The following is a 17,690-nucleotide window of genomic DNA, read 5'->3' on the forward strand; positions in this document are numbered from 1 at the left end:
GCTTCTAAGGGTGGCTGTTTCATTTGGAAGAGAAAAATCAAAGAATTTAGATTAGAAAGAAAAACTAGATATGAAGGAAAAGCTAATGCAAATGAAAGCAAAGGTTTTCTTCTGCTGGGGCACTGCCTAAGGAAAAGAGGGAAATAAGCAGTGGTCTTTGTGGGGAACAGTGTCCTAGGGACAGCAGGAGAGGGCATAATCCACTGCAGTGGGGGGAAGAAAACCCAATTCTCTGTGCTCATTCTTTTGTACCTGGTGTCTGTGCCCTGTTGTTGACAGACAGCAGGAGCTGGGAGCTGTTTGCAGCACACAGCCATGGACTGGGCCAGGCACTGGAGAACCCTGTGTCCCACCTTGGGTTTGTGCCTCCCCATTGTTGTCACAGAGCTAAAATGTTCCTGGAGTTGCCTAAAACTCATCTTTGCAAACTTCCTGTTACCTGAGAAGTTGTGGTCCTGCAGGCATGTCCCTGTCATGTACCTCTGAGGTTCCTGAGCTCCTCCTGGGGTCTTCCTGGTCACACAACTCATGTTGATGCCTTCAGAGTTAATTATCTGATGAGTCACTGCAAGTCTGTGTCCGTGCTGTTATTGCAGAGTTGCTGGGTTCCCAAAGTGCTTTCTTTGATATCCAGGTTGTCTGGCACATCTGCAGTGTGAGCTGTGGGGAGAGGAGGCAGCCCAGCACAGCAGAAACGTGACTTTACTGGTTTGGCTCACAGAAACTGGAATTGATAAATGCTGGAAATAATGGCAGGAACTGAGTTTTAAGGTCAGCAAGCAGGAGGGTTTGCAGACATGGTTGCTGAGGGGAATAAGGACCTTCTTGCATTCTCCAGCAGGTTCCTGACTGTGACACACATAAAGCAGGAATGACATGGAAACATGACACATTTTTGGGAAAACATCCAGGCAGTCTCTCAGTAGGTGATTCTCTGACACTGAGGGCTTCTTTGCCTTACAAAGGCAGGGTTTTGTGCAGGGAGGTTTTTCCTTGGCTTCAAGCACAGGGCTGGTTTGGTCCAGATAAGAGTCTCCCAAAACTTAATGCCTTGCCAGGCAGGGGGAGGCTGGAATGAAGAGGAATGAAATGCCCTTGGTGGTTGTCTTTCTCCAAAAGTTATCTGATGTAAATATTACGTTCCCTGCATAAATTTAGTATAGATAATTGACTGCATCTTGCTTGGAAATGGGTACCAAAGGTTGTTTTATAGCTTCTGTGTAATTGAAATTCCAGGAGGAGAGGCCTTTGTCTTGGAAACCACATTTGAATTACTTTTTTATTGGAGTGTTAAAGCAATACGTTACAATGTGAGGGGTTCAGCGTGCGTGTGTGTCAATAATTACCAGATTTCCACAGTTACAGTGAATAGAGAAAACTGTTGAAAAAGCATGTCAAGCTTTCTCTGAAAAGCAGCCATCCAACAGTTGTGTTGACAGCCATGAGTGTTCTGACCTAAGCAGAGCCTCCCTGGCTCAGGTGGGGTCAGTGCCAATGCAGGACCTGCAGCTGATGCTGGGGCTGCACAGCCTCGTGCCCTCGGTGCTGAGAACAGTTTGTGAAACAAGGAACCAGTGCTCCAGCGTGGAAATGGGAAAGCTTTAAGGAGCCTGTCTGCAGGGAGGTTAACAATAACAAGCCCAAGTGGCTGGAGACAGGAGCTGCCCAGTGTGGCTGCAGGAGGGGCAGCAGCCACCGGCACAGGAGAGCAGCTCAGTGTGCTGCTTGGGCTGGGTGTGGAGTGCAGAGCTTTGATGTGCTTCCATAGAAGGTTCTAGTTTTACTCACTGAAGCTCCTTTGTTTTGCAGAGATCTTGATGCAGACGCCCTTTTGGATTTCTTTTTAATAGTGTGTGACCCTTCACCTTTGATCCCTTGACCTGCATTACTTTGGTAACCATTTCATTTTTTTAATTTCATTTCATTTTTAATTTTGGTGTGTAAGCTGTAACATTTCATCATTTTAAACTGTAGCGTTCTTTGACCTCCCCAGATGTCTTTTTTCTTTTCTATGAGGATGCCCAATGTTGCCTTTTCTTGAATAAACATTATTTCAGTTGTTAATAAAATATGTATTTTTCGTTGGTTTTTGCTTCTTTTAAGTTTAACTGTGTGTATGTTGTCTATATAATACTTCTTTTGATCTGTGTTTTCCCACTCAGTCTATTTTGATATTTATGTACATCTTTGCTTTTAGTTCACATTTTTTCTACAGTTGTTTTGTTCAGTAAAACCCATTCTTGTGGCCTGTCCGTGGCCCATCTGTGTCCCCCTCTAGTCAACTTTTGTAGCTTAAAGTAACCTTGGGAACATTTCAGATATACTTACAAATAAGAACTATTCTTTGCTGTTAACTTCAGGACAGGAAAAAAAAAATTAACTTTTCCTAACCATCAGCTCCAAACTGATAGCTGTTTTAATAAAAGATTAGGCTTCATACCAAAATGAAAATCTCACTTGAAACTCAATTTGCATTTATTTTTCTGTTATCATTGGAGCCCAAAGGGAAGTTATCAATGCTTGGAGCTGTGCTTTAGGCACGGCTGTGCTTAGGGAAGCAGCGTTGTGTGTACGTGGGATGGCAAAGCCCCCAAAGCTTAGTTGGCTCTTTCCATTTTCCTCTTGAAAGGGAAGCAGTGGATAAGACAGATTTTGGCCAGATTCTATTTTTATCTGGTAAATGATCATATGAAATCCACTGAGCACGGCCCACTGAAGTACAGATTACTTTTTAAGTGTCTCATTATTTTATTCTCTAACATTTAATGCTGAAGTTTTAATTGCACACAGATGAAGCTGCTAAATGAGCACTGAAATGGATTTAGGTCTTCTCAGAGCCTTGTTGATGCTTATAAAACTTTATATCATTCATTAGGACTAGAGATTAAAATTGTAGAGAGCTGTTCACATAGTGCCACTGGGCTCTGCTGGTGCCTGGCCTCTGGAGGAGCCTGAAGCTCACCTGAACACCCTCCTGCTGACCCTTTCCCTGGGAAACTGGACTGCATTTGGCTCTGCTCCCCTGTCTGGGGGTCCTGCTGACCTCCAGGGCTGAGCCTGAGTTGTCTCCTTCCCCCTGAGTCCTCTGTGAGTCTGGAGGGATTCAGCCCTAGCAGGTTCTACCTGGTTCATCTAGTGAGGATGCACCATCAACACCAGAACCTGCTTCAGGAAACAGGTTTGAATTGGCATCCCTGCCTGAGAAAGGTATTTCCAGCACTGATCTCTGTGTTTAAAGCACCTGTTTTTAAACTGCCCTTGTGTGGCAGAATTGCCTGCTAAAATACAGGCAGATCCAGCATTCACAGAATTCCTGCCCAGCACCTCTGTGTTCCTGTGTGAGCTTCTCTGACCCTGTGGCTGTGAGCTGTGCTGGGCTGTCACAGCCTGCATCAGTGCTTGAAGCATTCAGGTGGATTTTCCTTTCCCCTCCTGTTCCAAATTTTAGCTGTAATTGTTTCTGTAGACCTGGAGTTGTCAGTTCTGGTACACAGACTGTGGCTCCTCACTGAGCCTGTCTGGGATAGCTGGGATTTGGCTTTGGCTTGGCTTTAATGCTACCTGTCATCCTGAGGAGAAGAAGAATCCTCCAGAAACCATCTTGAGCCATTTCTCCAGTCTCCAGAACAGGGTTTTTAAAACTCAGTGGGAAAAAATACTTACTTTGCCCAAGAAAACCCCTTGAAGACTCTTTTTCTCCTCATAACACATATTTTATGTTGGCAGCAGTTAGATGTGAATGCCCTGACTTTCCAGTGCAGCAATTCTTAAAAACCTTTATTTAAATGTCTGGAAGCTGAAGGAAATCTCCTTCCCTGTGCAGAGGGCTGGCTGTTGGCTGCCTCCTGCTAGAACAAATAGCAGGGAAAAAGAAGAAATGAAATAAAAATGTCTGATGTTGGGAATTGGAGTCAATAATAAAAAACACAGAGCTTAAAAGATGGTTAGAATGTCTTGTTTCTTTTTTTTTTTTTTTTTTTTTTGTGTCTCATTTCATGTTTTGTCATGTCCATCCTGCCTTCTTTCATATAAGGTAAGCACTGACCCATGGCATTCTCTGGGTGTAGCTCCCAAGGTGGTGGGATGACAGAGTGATGCATGCTTTGTTGTGATATTTCCATGTATTGTGTTAGATGCAGATGGTTATTTGCAGTAATTAGTGTAATTAATATGGGTTATGCCTGTTCAGCTATTGCATGGGCTTCCAGGATGCTAGAGCTGCTGAGGGAGGAGAGGTCCAGCCTTTGGGAAGGGGGAGATAGGAATTGTCCCCCATTTCCTCTTTAAAACACAGTAAACATTGGCAAGAAAAGCTGCTTTGTTGACCCAGCATCAGCACTGCTATTTGCCCCAGTGTAAAATCTGTCCTGGGTTTTTGCTGCAGTGCTGCTGGATACAGCAGGAACAGCAACAGCTGACCCTTGGATGGCAAGAGATGATGGAACTTAATTCACTTTACTGAGCTTGTTTTTCACTGAGCAGTAACTCAAATACATGTTTTCATCAAACACTTAATCAAAGAACTACACAAATGCTGCAAAATGTTTGCAAAGCAAGGCATTTGTCTGTTTAGATTTTGAGAGAATACTCTATTGAGAGATTTGTTCCTGCTTACAAGGTTTTTCTGTTACTCAAAGCCAGAATGTTGACAACATCCACTCCTGAAACAAGTCTTAATTTTGAAATCTATGCAATATCTTCTGCTGCTGGAGGCTTTTATGTATTAACCTTAACAGAAGGCTGAAGGGCTGAAATGAAATCCTTGGCACACGTACAGGATTCAGAGCGTTGCATGTCTTGCAGTTCAGGTAATGCAGCTGGGGTTGGATTAACCTAATCTGCTTTATTCAACCTAATAGACACCTGTGTGTCACCTGCATGTGCTGCTTATTAAATAAAACATAGTAGCAGCAAATTGCTCACTTTGGTATGACTTCTTTTGAAAGTCAGATGTATTGGTCAGCACAAACCGACCATTTTCTGTTAACACTGAAACTCATCCAGAGGTGCAGGACAGGTCTGTATCTCCTGCCCAAGACTGCCTGGGAAAACCCAGATTTCCATGCAGCACCTGACCCTATGCAATAAACTGAGCAAGTGCCAGCTAACCCTCCTCGTGTTTCAGGGCTGGTGGGTTCTAGACTTGGATCCTGCTGCTCCCACTGCCCTTGTGCTCAGAGGGGAAGGGAATTGCCCCTCTCCAGAGCAGAGCCTGGGTGCTGCTCTGCCTCACTGGCTGTTGGGGCAGCCACTCTGCAGGGAGGTTCTCTTTAGGTGGGGGTGAATATCTCAGGCTTATCACCCTGCTTGCTGCTCTGGGTGTATGTTGGTTTTCAAAGTCCTTAAATAATTTAATTATTGCTCCTGCTTTAATCTCTAACTTCTCGACATGCATTAAGGACTCATGGCTGAGGGGTTGAGCTGGCGCCATTGTGCAGCCAGCCCTGACCTTTCCTGTGCTTGTGCTTTTCCTCTGCTTCAGAAGTAGAACTGTAGCCCTTGACACCCTGCATTGGCTTTGTGTCTGCTAGGGCAGGGTCCTCTGCCTGTTCCCCGCTCTTAGATGCACATTCAGCTCAGAAAATGCTCAGTGATAAACATGTGTTTTTATTTCTCCTTCAGGTTTGGCTTGTCTGCTTTTCAGCTCTTCTAGACATTGGAAATTCCAGTTTGTGTTTATTTTCTCTGGATTCCTTCCCACAAGACAGAAGTGAATTCAGCATGGATTATTGGGGAGAGCCTTGGCTGGGAATAAGGATAATTGCAGCCTCTGGCTGTGCCACAGTTTCACTGATGATTTCTTTTAAGTTACTCACCTGCACTGTATCTGTTTCCTCAGCTGTAAAATGTGGGTAATTACCTCCATTGTAAAATGTTACAGGGTCTGCTGGTAATTATATGAACGAAGTGCTAATTACAGTGATTATCCCTTGGACCTAGTCTAGATCTGGCTGATGTTCCTGTTGTGATGAACGTATGAAACAAATACTACAACTTGCTTTTCTCCATTCTTTGCGAGGGGCCTGGGAGGTGCCTTGTCGCAGGATGTGTTCCCAGTGAGAAGCTCTGCTGCCCTGTCACCCAGATCCCTCTGCTCATTTCTCCTTCCCCTCCACCCTCGTGTGTTACAGGGCTGTGGGCTGAGGAATTACTGATTCACTAGTTGGAGCCACATATGATCTGATAGCCAGGGTTTATGCTGTGGCTTTGCTTTTCCTCTTGGGGACGTGTAGAAGGCAGCAGCCAGGGAACTGCTCCCGAGGTACCACTTGGGTTGGGGCCAGTCTGTGCTGCCTAGTGGCCTCTGTTCCTTAAGAAGTTCTGACCTTGATGCCAGGAGAGGTGTCCTTCCAGCTGTGGAGATTATTTCCCTCCTGTAAAAGCCTACAGCTTCAAGACTTTATTATCAAACATTTTATTTGCCTTTCTCTTCTCCGTTTATTTAGGACACATTTTCTTTGTAGCTGGGAATAGCTTTACTATCCCCTGAGCAGGGCTGGGTCGCGGAGGAAGAACTGATATTCTTCAGGGTAGAAATGGAGTGTTTTCATCCAGAAAATCCTCCTGCTGCTGCTGGGAAGGTGCTGTAGTTTTTGTTGGTAGTAATGAGTCACATCATATATCCTGTAATGATGAGAGTCTCCTCTCCTATGCAATTCCTGCCTTCCCTGGTCACAGACCTCATGGCACAGTAACAACAAAAATCATGTGCTTGGTTCACCTTGCTGCAGCTCTGCCACATCTTATTCCCTGCCTTCCCTGCTTCTGCTGCATGGATTTTCTGCCTTTGCCTCCAGCCTCCATACATCTGCTTCCCATCAGCCTCAGCCTTTTTTTGCCCTGGAAGAGCAAGGCTCAGTTATGTCTGCAGAATTTAGTAGCTGAGCAGCTCTTCCTTTCTCAGAGTTTGACGAGTGCAATGAATTTTTAACTTTGAAGAGAAGGTTTTAGTTCCTGTCCGGGATGATGGTTTGGAAAGGTTTTCTGGCAGTGGGAAGGTAGTCTTTAATTGCAGTTTTGCACCTGAATTTTCCAGACTAGATGCTCTTCTCTGACAGCTTCTGTCTGATTGATTCTCTGGCCTGTTCTTTTCCATGACAGGATACTTGAGTGCTCCAGGGATGGGAGCAATGTGCAACTCCTGATAGGTGAAATCATTCATTGCCAGGCAATGAGGGTATGGAAGGAACTTCTCTTGTTAGGTGGAGGAAAAAGTAGATGAGGGATTATCATCTCCCCCACGATTTGCTCTTGCATTGCTTTAGAGCATCTTAACCAGAGAGGTGTGTCTGTGCTTCACCTAATGCACATCTGCCAGACTTGTTTGAAAATCCTTCATTTGGGAAGCAAAGAATTCGGTTTGTTCCTGCAGAAGCATCATCTATTAAGATGAATTAATTTGATGTGAGAGTCTTCAAAAGTGAATGATGCCATATCCATGTTCTTACTGCCCATTGCACAAGAGAACTGGTTTGTTTGCTCTCTGCAAGTCACATGTTCTGAAGGATGTTAAATTACTGTGTAACCTGGAGGGCAATCAGTGATTCAGATTTGAGATTTATCCAAGTCTAATTTTGCAGCATTCTTGCAATATCTGGTGTATCTTGGCACCACTCTGAATGCTGTTCATTAAGAGTGTAGATAAAACACAATTAAAAAAAAACTTAAATGTGTAGTAATGTAATTATTATAAACTTTCTCAAATCTTCTTTCTCTTAAAAATAAGAGCAGTGTTTGGTTTTCATTGAGGTGCAAAGTGTTGTGCAAAATCACTGAAACTTGTGACAAAAATACTTTAAAGTATCTGAATGAAAATGCAGCATCACCGTGAAAACAAAAGCGTTAATGCAAAAGTGGTTCCAAACGAGGTGCTGCTAAGTGAAGGTTTTCCTGGTTTTGAGAGCCGGTTTTTAAGCAGTGAGAGGAAATTGCACACCCCAGGGAAGGGGTTTAGGAGTGCTTTGTATATGTCAGGCCTTGCTGCAAAAAAAATCTGTTAATTTTTACTTCTTTTTGTAATTGCCTGTCGCTGCTCGGTGTGTGAGTGGGTTATAGATAAACACAGCAGTATAAACACGCAGCAGTGCCGGGGGCGCCTCTGGCCGCAGCCCCCGCTGCTGCCCGGCCTGTCCGGGCTGTGCCGCTGGCCCCGGTGCTTTCGGCATCGCCTCTCACCCATCCAGCCCCGCTCGGTACCGGGGGCGGGAGGTGTGCCAGCAGCACGGCCTGGAGCCCCGGAGCTGCCCGTGCCCGCCTCGCCGCAGGAGGAGGAGGAGGAAGAGGAGAGCTTCCATCGCGCCCCGTTCGCAGCTGCCCCCGTGTCTGTACGGACGCGGAATCCCCACAGGAGGGTGCTGCGAAGGCACTGAATGTGCAGGTTTGCAGGGAAGAGGAGGGCTTGGAGGAGACGGCGATTGTAGGGCAGCCAGCGCCGTGGCTCTGCAGAGCGGGGCCGTGCCCGGGGAGCGGCGCGGGGGAGGCCGCCCCTGGTGCCCGCGGCAGCCGCTGCCGAGCCCTGGGCTCCGTGTCCGCTGTGGGAGTGCGAGCAAAGGCCGCGGCAACACGGACACTTGGTGCTGCGGGGTTCAGGTTTGGTAGCTGCACAGCGTCCCAGGGCTGTTCCCCTCCCTTCTGCTCGGGGTTGGTGCTGGACCCTTCCCCTGTGAGCATTATCCGTGTGGCTTCTCTGCAGCGAGCCTTGGAGCACCCAGCTGCTTTCCTGTCTGCATGTGTAGTGTGTTTAGTCTGCACGAGTGGCAAAATGCATTTGCTTCCAAATAGAGACAGGCTCCAAATTCTGTCCTAAAATATTTTGTAAGTTGGACTATTTTATTCAGTGCGATCAGATGAGAAATAAGGGTAGAACCTCTCTTTAGTTCTTGGCTGTGCAACCCTCTTCCAAATATTTTAGTTAAAGGGATTATTCCTTTTGCATAATACATGCTTATGCCAAAAAACTTGTCTGACAAGGCCAGTTAAGCAGCACATTCACATGATTCTCCCTTTAGCTGTGTGCTGCTTCACCCTGAAATTGTGTGATCATTTAAAAGTAAACAACCCTCCACCCTGGGGGCTGCACACATCCACTCTGCCCCTCACTTCCTTCTGCTGCTTTTCATTTCTTAAATAAACTTTTGAAACTGAGGATTATATAACTGAAGAAGAGACTTCTCTTTGGGATGACCTCTAGGACGTGGGGGCATTTAGTCTAATTCTGTTTTATGGGAGTGTGGGAGCTCTGATCCCTTCCTTCAATGGCAGCAGATTCAACTGATCTGTTGGAGCTGTTGAAGAGAGGGGGTATAAAATTAACTACTCATTGCATTAGAGCATCTCACTTGGAAACCTGGCACTGAGATCCACGTGAAAGTCTCTGTGGGGGTTCCCTGCTTGCCAGGGGGACATCGCAGCATGTGCTGGTTCAGTACCTGGGTTTGGATCCCAGGTGTTTGGATGGAGGACCGTGTCCAGCAGTGATGGTGCTTTGTGTTACTCTGTGGGTTTGGCATTCCTCTGAAATTACACACCAAAAAACGCTTTTGGTGGGATGGGTGATCCCAAATTTTGGCTAATACACACTGTGGAAGAGGTGCCTGGCAGCAGTGGGGGCTTTGCCTCAGCACCCTCATGGCAGGACAGAGCTGCTGTCGCATCCGAATGCTGTTAGATCAGCTGCAGGCGAATACAAATAGACTTGGATTTTGGCCCTGTAAAGGGAGACTTTCAGCTTCCCCCGGGAATTCTGCCTTGGCAGAAACCAGCTGTAGTTCAGTGGTTTCTGTTACCAGGCAGAGTCTGTTTGGATGTTAGAAAATTAGAGCAGAAATTCCTGCAGCAGTCAGCTGTGTCTGCGTCACCTCTGTGACCTCTAACTGCTACTCCTGCAAACAGTTGCCATTAAACACAGTCGATAACCCCCTTCTGCATTCCATTGGATCGTCTCTTCCTGCCATCTCAAATGAAAAATAAACAAAAGAGCTTAAGCGTGCAACGTGCTAAATAGACTAATCAGCTGTGAAAATATTTTATGGGGGAATCTGGGGCAAGAGCTGTCAGTGGGAGCGAGCTGATTGGAGCTGCAGCAAAACAGCTCCGGGAGGCGGCCATGGGGACAGAAGGGAAAGATCTGTTCAAATGGATGCATGCTATTTTTTTTACCCCTTTCTGAGTAGTTTTAGGAAATCCCTCCCTCTGTAAATTGATCACCTCTGCACATCAAAATGCCTTGGCTCTAAGTATGCACTAAGCTGCTCCTATGCTGATTTTACTTTGCCTGTTAAATGTAAAACAGGTTTTAATCTTCTCATTTAGATGTTTTAATAGAAAGTAAATGTTTAACTTGCTTTGCTGTGGCCTCCAAATCTTTAATCCGTGGGAGTGTTTTTAATGAAAGGGAAACCGTGCTTTTGTTTAAAGCACGGGGTGATGCTGCAGGCAGTAGTGCTGGGTGGGGGGAATTGCAAACCCACACCAGGAATTTTTGGCACTGGTGGATCCCGGATTTGGGGATTATGGGTTTAGGAATCTGCTGGGGAGAGTGACAAGGGGACAGTCTTGGGACAGTCTGGCTGGGAAGGGGTCTGTAACCATGCTGTAAGTTCAGTGTCAGTGATTCCTGCCCCTGAATTCAGAATCATCCCTGTGTTCTGATGATGTTACAGGGCTGTTGCTGCTCCAGCAAGGGAGAGCTGAGCAGAGCCGTGTGCTTGCCAAGGAAACCGCAAAGCAGGCAGCACCAGGTTTAGTTCTGCACACAAAAGGGGGGTGCTCTGCTCTTCTGAAGCCACTCAGCTTACTTATGATTTAATTTAATGTAATTTGTTAAAAAAGATGTGGCTCCAGGACACACAATACAGCTGGCAAAGTACCATGACAAAGTCAAAACTGAACAAGGAGGGGAGCATGCAGTAAATGTGGGTAAAAACCAGCTAGGGGCAATCCAAGGTACCTGTGCCCACTTTGGGGCAGAACCCAGAGCTGTTTGCCCCTTCAGTTGCATTTTCTGCCTCAAATTAGAATCGGGACTTTATGAGGTTAAAAGTGCAGCAAGACCTGGAAGATGGAGAGTGTTGCCAAAGGATTTACCTCCATGTTTCCCACCAGCCTGTGCTGCCAAAGGGAGATGCTGCTGAAGGCAGACAGGCACCTCCAAGGAAGTGCTTCATAAACACAACTGCCCTCATCGGAAAGCCGACTGCACCGATAAAGCTCTGGCTGGGTAAATAAAGTGTTCTGATTTCCAGGCCTGTATTGTAAGTTGTCGAGCTGTAATTGTGTAAGTGCCAGGGTTATAAATAGCAGGGGCAGCTGGCACAGCCCAGCCATGGCACACCGTGGCACCGGTGCTCCGTAGTGAGAATCGGGAGGATTGTTCTCATTTGGGTTTGGGCTTCTCCTCTTGCACTCCACGCTTTTCCCACCTGGGCTTGCAGGGACTGGTTCCTGTAGCCAGGCCTGGCTATCCTTTGTGGGACAGGGGCCAGCTTGGACACAGGAGCATCCTGCGGCACCTGGATTTGTACCTGATCTGTGCCTCAACTGGGCAGAAGGCAAGGAGAAGAAAACTATTGGTAAAATAATAAATCGACTTCAGACTGAAACAGTTCATTATTGCAGCATCAGTACACTTAGGAGGCTGGTGCTGCATCACAGGTGTGTGGATGCCTGTGGAAAGTAGTGTCATAAGGGGTGTCCCAGCAGTACCTGCAGTGAAGGATTTGCTGTTCTCCACAGGATGACTGCAGAGCAGTTTGCATACATCCGTGGGGAAACAGAGCTGCTCCTTCACTGTGCACCAGAGGGATGAGTTAGGTTTTACAACATAGTAACTTAAATATTTAATTTTCTGAGTTGTCATTGTTCTAATTAAATTAATATGCAATTTTTTTTTCTGTTTGCCCTTTTCTTTTGACTTTTTTTTTCCTCTTTGACCAAAATCCTAATAACCCAACAGGTCACAGGCACCTCAAGCTGCTGGGACAGTGCTAGGGGCTGAGGAGAGCAGAGCTGGGGCTGTGCATGGAGGGTTGGGGTGTGCCAGGACGACAGTGGTGGAAAAATGTTTGCCTTCCCTGTGGGAGTGGGGTTGAAACGCTACATCAGGCACGTGTCACCAAAATAATAAAAATACTATGAAAGCAATCAAGTATGCGTTACCCACTTGGCGTTGTTACAGGCGGCTCCTCCCTGTGCAAGGCCAAGCCGTTCTGAATTCATCCCCCGGGATTTGGTGTTAAAACATGTTCGCTGCCAGCTGACAGAAGAGTCAAGCTCGGATTTATTACACCGGCACCTGCAGTAAAAAATGACAGATGATGCGAATGTATTTAATTATCATTCAGCGCCACGTCTCTGCTCGCTCCGGTCGCGGGGCTGCAGCTGGCAGACACTTTAACTAAAGTCAGTGTGCTTATCTGGAGAGGGGCCCGAGGAGGCGGCCGGGGGCACCGGGTGCTCCTGCGGGTCTCTGCACACACTCGCTGCCCCGCGTTCCCCATCCTGGTCCTCCCGCAGCTCCGGCTCCGCCAGGGACCGCGCTCCCAGCCCCGTGCTGGAATTCCCCGGAGTGTCCCTGCCAAGGGGGGTCCCCGGGGGTGCGGGCAGGCTCGGGGCACAGCCGTGCGCTGCCGTCCGCGTCCCAAAGGCCGCTGCGGTTTGCAGCAAGGTCAGCGGGACGCGCCGGGGCTGCCGCAGCGGCGCCGGGAGAGAAGCGCGGCTCCCGCCGCCGGCTTCACGTGTGCCGGGAAACGGAGCGGGGATGCTCTGGGCGGCTCTGATCTGTGTGTGTGTGTGTGTGTGCGGCTACATGGACATGCAGGCACAGAGATTCATGCCAGGACGTAGATATACACGTGCGTGCACAGATAAATGCGCATAGACACACGCATACCCACGGGTAGACACGTAAGTACACAAATACATACCTGCATACACACTGCATACACAGACAGACACACATGCACACGTCATGCACACGTGCATACACACCTGCGTACACACATGCAGATGTACATACACACATGCAGATGTGCATACACACATACTCACAAGCATACATGCATACCCATGTACACACACATGCACATATGCATGCACACGTACACAGCTGCACACACACACACACCCCCTGCATACACACATGCACACCTCATACACACACCCCCACCCATACACACGCATACACACCTGCATACACACGTACACCTCTGCATACACACACACACACGTGCACACAACACACACCCCTGTATGCACACACACACCTGCATACATACATGCACACCTGCATACAGACATGCATACACACACACAGGCCGTATACACACCTACACACCTGCATGCACACACACATACACATACACAAACACACCTGCATACACACATGCACACGTGCATACTTGGCCTGTGGGAGGTGGCCCAGGTGCTGCAGCCCAGCTGCCTCAGCCCCAGCTGCCGTGGCCTCTCCCAGCTGCTCTCAGTGAGCTCTGATGGAGCTGCTGGGGGAACCTGGACAAGCCCAGTGCCTGCCTGGGATGCTCTCGCTTTCCTGGGGTGTCCCTTGTGCCCTCGGTCCCCTGCCACCACCCCTGTGCCCCCTGGATGCCAGTGAGTGCTTCTGGTCAGGCAGGTCTGTGAGCTGCACAAGCTGGACCAGTTTTTTCTGATGGGGGGCAAAGGCAATCCAAGGGTGAGCTGGGCAATGCCTGCCTCCCTGAGGGATGAAGATTTGGGGTTGTTTGGGGGGGGTGTCCTGCTTGCCTTGCTGCTTTGTAGGAGGAAAAGCTGCTGTTGGGGTGTTGTTATTGCTTGTTTGTTGCCTGTGCTCACCAAACCGTGCAGGGAAAAGGGGATTTGGGGAGGATTAAAATATCTGATTCTTACTGGTTACTGAGCCTTTTGGACGTGAGCTCCAGCAGCTTTGTGCTGCGTGGAGGAGACAGCGGCCCATGAGGAGAGGTGGTCAAAGGAATTGGCCAAAAAGGAACAGAAAAATCTGATTTTTTGCAAAGCTTTTAAGAGGAGAATGGAAGAATTTTGATCTCACCAAAATACTTTTGACATTGGAGTTTACCTTGTTTTTAATAATGATTTAAAAAACCCACGTTGTTGAAAGCAAAAGAATAAGAGACCATCTGGAAGTGAGAGGTTTTCCTCAGTGCCCTGTCACAGAGTGTCCTCACTGCTGTGTGCAGAACAGGGAGATGTTTGGTTTTGGGGGATGTTTCTGGCATGAGTATCTTGCACACCAAAACTCTCGTTTTTGGTGGATGTGGCATTTCCCCTGGGGGTTTTGGCCAGAGGAGCTGGGCAGGCACATAAAGCTGTGCTTGTGGGTGCTGCTCTCTCTTAACCACACCAAACCCCACACTCAGAAGTGGAGCAATCAGCTGGGGATATTTCAGAGCGGGTGGTGAAACGAGGTAGTTTTTAGTATTCATGAAAAATGCTTGTGACAGCCTTACCCCAAGTAATGAGCAGCCACCTGCAGTTCAGAGCAGTGCTTGATAATGCTGTAATTAGATTGGAGATGCAAAAAAGCTCATTAAAATTAAATAACATATTTGTCACTGTTTTAAGAGGTGCAGATTGCCTCGAACCATGCTGGTCTCTTGACCTTGAGTATTTTGGCATAGTCCTCTCTGTTGAGCACATGAAAATAACGTTGGAGCATCCCACAGGCAGGTTCATGGTGGGGGTTTCAGCACAGGGCTGCAGGTGCTCACCTGCCCTGGTCAGATTGTTTGGCACCTCACCATACAGGGCCATGATGCCAGCACTGGGATGGCACAGAGGAACACAGGCTTCCAAAGGCATGGGTGTGAAAGATAAACCTCTTCAGTTTTTGAAATACAGTAAAATGTGTTTTGAGTCCTCCCCTTCCTCCCTCCTGCCTGAAAAAGAGCATGCAAAGTCACGACAGTGTCTATTAACAAGACTGTAATTTTCCAAAATTAATTTTTAATGACTAATTTGTCTTGTTTTCAGATGTTTTATGCAACACATATTGTTTAAACTCCTTTTGTTTCTCCACATGTCACCACAGCAGAGGCAGGTGTTGGGTCAAGATCTCCAGTTGGGGCATCCACTGCTGGCAGGGCTCTGCCCTTGGAAGGGCTGCATCTGCCAAGGAAAGGCAGCTCTGGGGAAAGGCAGAGAAAGGAAAGAAGTCTTTTATAGATGGGATTTCCCTTTCTGCTGCCCCAAAACGGCACTGCTGCCCGAACACTCTTGCCTTCACTCCAGCTGTTGTGGCCACACACTGCTCTTCCCCTCCATAAATACTGGCCGACCAGGGCTTCTCTTGCAGTAGCTTCTATGCACAAAGAAGAGAATTAAAAACAAAAAGTGGGTTTTTCTTCCTCCTCCTCACTCATAGTGAGTAATTACCCGTAGGTGTCTCGGAACAGGAGTGTTTACAGACACTCTGTATTTTCGGCATGTGGGATTTTCCCACTGTAGCACTTGGGCTGTGAGCAGCAGCAAAAGCAGCGCTCAGCCTGGTGCCTAGATCACCACTGCTTTGTTGGGAGCTGAGGAAGAGGAGGGAATGCTCCTGAGCATGGAGTATCCTTGTGGGATCATGGCCCTTTGGTGTCCACAGGAAGGGAGTTTGTAGCACAACTTCTGGCACCCTAAAGATAACCTTATTTTTTGTATTTTTTTCCCCTTCTTAGGAATGATCTTGGAAGGGCTCAGATTTGGGTGGTGGCAGCTTGTGTTGCCTTGCAGCTGGGCACACTGCTTGGCTTTGCTTGCTGCCATTCATGTCAATGTTTTCTGTTATGTTCCTGGCACCAAATGGGATTTTTCTCAGAGCTTGTTCTGACTAATGTTGATGAAAGGGCAGAAATTCATTATTAGAGTGAAATAGCTGGTGATAGACTGGGGTTCCCAGGTGTATGAATGAATATCAGCAAATATCTGCAATGAAATTTATTTCTGCAGATCCTCGCCTGTGACCACCCCTGCTCTGCCTGTGTGGGCTGAGCTGTGAATGCCACACAGCCACAGGGGTTTGGAACAGGAGGGAGCTTTGTCCCCACAGCCTGGGCACCCACACCTTCTCTGTGGCTGCACTGGTCCCCAAAACCAGTGTGAGAGCCTGTGATGGGCAGGCAGAGCCTAACCATAAAAAAAATCAAATAAAGTGTTTTAAGGCCCAGATTGAGACAGGACCCATCCACCTCTTCCTTTCGTCCAGGTACCTGATAATTGGCAGAATAATCTTAGTTCTTTGTCTGGGGTGAGATGGTTGGGAGGGAGGGAGCTGTGAGTGAACAGGTTCATCAGCAATAAATATTTCCAGATAAAACAGAATGTGTGATTCCCATCATGCTTGGAGCAGAGTGAAGGGCTGTGGCTCAGGTTTGTGATCAGATCCAGGTGGGTCCTTTAGGCAACTTCAGAGGAAAAGAACCCCCCCAAACACATTTGGCCTCTGTAGTTATGCTGAGGAATCTGCTGGCAGAGTAAACCCTGGGTAAACATCCTCAATTTGCTGCCTCCTGAAATGGAGCAGCTTTTGGAGTTTGGAGCCACAATTTGTATTCAAATGAAGGTCATTTGAAAGGTGTAACACAGTAAACAGCCATTATTTCATTTTGATAGTGGTACTAAAATTATAGTGTTGGTTGAATTATTTTAGTATAGGACCATTACCATCTCCCTAAAACATTTAGAGGGGTTTTATATCAGTGCTGCAGTCCTGAAATTAGAGGAAAATTAAAAATCACACGACTGTGGTAGAAAAGTAATTTATTTGTGAGGATGCCTTCATTTTATCATGGTGTCTCTTTCCCTTCTGCTATTCCAGGAGAGAGATGAGCTCCTGACACCCAGACAGGCTCCCAGGGTTTGCCTTGCTGAACCAGGAAGGCATCAGCTTCCCACGAGCCAGGGCTGCCATAAGCCACCCCCAAAACTTAATTTTTAATTTAATTTTTTTTTCTTTTTTCACTAAAAGTGGCTGATGTGGTATTGCCTGACTCAGTGCTGTCAGCGTGTTATATTTCAAACATACTCGTGTACGGGGGTAGGCACACACTTCAAACCTCCCTGCATTCATTTTCTTCTAGGAGTACAGGCAGTGGAAGTTGGAGTTAATAGAGTGGCAGTGATTTCCCTCACTGAGGGTGCCCGGCTGGAGCCTGGCAATTAGGGCTGCTCTTGGGTGGAAGGGGGGATGCTCCAAGGCTGCGCTGGAGCGGGAGCTGGCAGACGTGAACAAAATCTTAATTGGGAAATTCCCGTCGATTATTACAGCTGCCTTCATTAACATTTTCACACTTGGCTGGTAACAAATGAGGAGAAGGGCTGTGTGTGCCACTGGATTTATGGTGTTCCAAATCCACTCCATACCTGGGGTGTGCCTTTGAGCAGAAGGGATGGTAGCTTTTTGTGGAGGGTTGTTCTTAAAGGATTTCTGGGAAAGCCTTTACTGGCAAGGAGCTGGTTTTCAATGACAGGAAGGAAAATAAAATTCCTAGCAACTAAAAATTCCCTGCAAATAAAATTCCTAGCTCTATCTTTGGCAAAGTTCAGTTTGGGTTTGGATCTGATTTTTTATCTGTTTGTGCTTAAACTCCAGGGTTTTTTTAATTGCTCAAGGATATGAAGTGCATATCCACTGTAAAAGAGGATGAAGTCCTAAACACTGTAAGTTGAGCTGTTTAACAGTAGCAAAGCTGACT

At 47.2% G+C, this 17,690-nt stretch overlaps 1 protein-coding gene and 1 long non-coding RNA gene across 4 annotated transcripts in view; both read left to right on the forward strand.

The window, feature by feature from the left end:
- CAMTA1 (calmodulin binding transcription activator 1) overlaps window positions 1–17,690 on the forward strand; it is a 241,005-nt gene that overhangs the window by 27,378 nt on the left and 195,937 nt on the right. The gene's annotated exons all lie outside the window — the stretch shown is intronic.
- LOC132083141 (uncharacterized) lies at window positions 1,873–5,998 on the forward strand. The gene is made up of 3 exons (XR_009419899.1): window positions 1,873–1,893; window positions 4,642–4,808; window positions 5,623–5,998. It is a non-coding gene; the product is annotated as an uncharacterized LOC132083141 (long non-coding RNA).

This window comes from Ammospiza nelsoni, chromosome 22, assembly GCF_027579445.1.
Source record: "Ammospiza nelsoni isolate bAmmNel1 chromosome 22, bAmmNel1.pri, whole genome shotgun sequence".
Taxonomy (NCBI): Eukaryota; Metazoa; Chordata; class Aves; order Passeriformes; family Passerellidae; genus Ammospiza; species Ammospiza nelsoni.